This window comes from Cynoglossus semilaevis, chromosome 7 (assembly GCF_000523025.1).
Source record: "Cynoglossus semilaevis isolate Cse_v1.0 chromosome 7, Cse_v1.0, whole genome shotgun sequence".
Classification (NCBI taxonomy): domain Eukaryota; kingdom Metazoa; phylum Chordata; class Actinopteri; order Pleuronectiformes; family Cynoglossidae; genus Cynoglossus; species Cynoglossus semilaevis.
The window spans coordinates 2,204,417-2,205,769 of record NC_024313.1 but is presented as its reverse complement, the minus strand read 5'-3'; positions in this window follow the sequence as shown (position 1 = coordinate 2,205,769).

The window sequence follows — 1,353 nt, the reverse complement described above, 5'->3', positions numbered from 1 at the left end:
GAAGCCCAGTTGGGACGAGAACCTCTGTCACTCACGGCGACACATGTCATAAACTCATTGTCTTGCCATTAATCTGGGGACCTAACCACCTCAAAGGCAGATGGAGACCCAGCAGGAAGACAGGGGGCCATGCCCCGAGTCTGTGGCCCACACAGAGTGCACGTGGCAGGAGTAAAAAGGGGCCACCACTATAGGGGAGCCCCTCACCCTAGATTGGACCTCCTGTGGAGACACCTCTGGATAAGGTCCTAATGTTGCCCGTGATTAATTAGAGATAAATGTAAGTACCCCATGTTTGTGCAATAGGAATAAGGACCAACTTTGATTTTGTCCAATTAGAAAATAATTTAAATGTTTTTGTTTCATTTTGACATTTTTTTTTCTTGTGTGTCCGTGCTATGAGCTATAAAAACTTCATAACTACGTAACTCAGCATGTCTACAGACGTAGTGAAAATTGCCCACATTTAGGAACGAAGATAATAATAAATTGGTTTGCAGGGGATAAGGATAATTTGCCATTTTTAATCTGTAATGATATTCACAGAGGGACCACCTTCTGAGGTCGTAGAAAAACTGTTTCTTAGCAACATGGTATATGATCTTGCAAGATTAATGTTAACAAAATTTTGACTGACGCTGAAATCCACACACTTGACAAGTGTGAACCGGGCCGTTTTGTCAGTGTGCTCCCTGTGGTTGAGTATGTGGCTGTCTCGTCTGGCCCAGATCCCACTCCCGCACATACTTCATATCAACAACCTCTTAAAGAAAATACATGTTTTCCATCAACTGATAAACCAAAAGTCATCACATTGTGATTTGAAAAAAATTGTAAAAAAATGATGAGTGCAAAAAGAGGTTTGTTTAAATTCAACCCAAATATAAATTATATTACTATTTTACAACACACTGCAAAATGTTGAGACAATTCCAATTTATTTTTCCATTAGTACTGACAATATTGAGACCCTTTTAACCTATTAAAAAATCAGGGCAAAATGCACTGTAAAGAAAACAGCTTTGAAACATTCTTATAGTTTATTCAGCCCAACCACGTGATGCAAAATGCTATGACACACTTTTTAAATGACTCTGTATTCCTTAAATAAAAAAAAACAATCGATGGAGCTAGATGAAATTATTATAAGCAGGTGACATAACCCAACAATAAGTAATATTTTTAAATTACACAATATTTTATTAGAACAAAAACAAAAATCTAGATTATGGCTCTAGTTTTTCCTTACAACTACATCATTAGAAATATTTATCACAACGTCACTGCTGTTATCTGGTCCTAAAATCAATGATGACAAATATAATTATTCGACATCCGCATTTTAATTTCCTT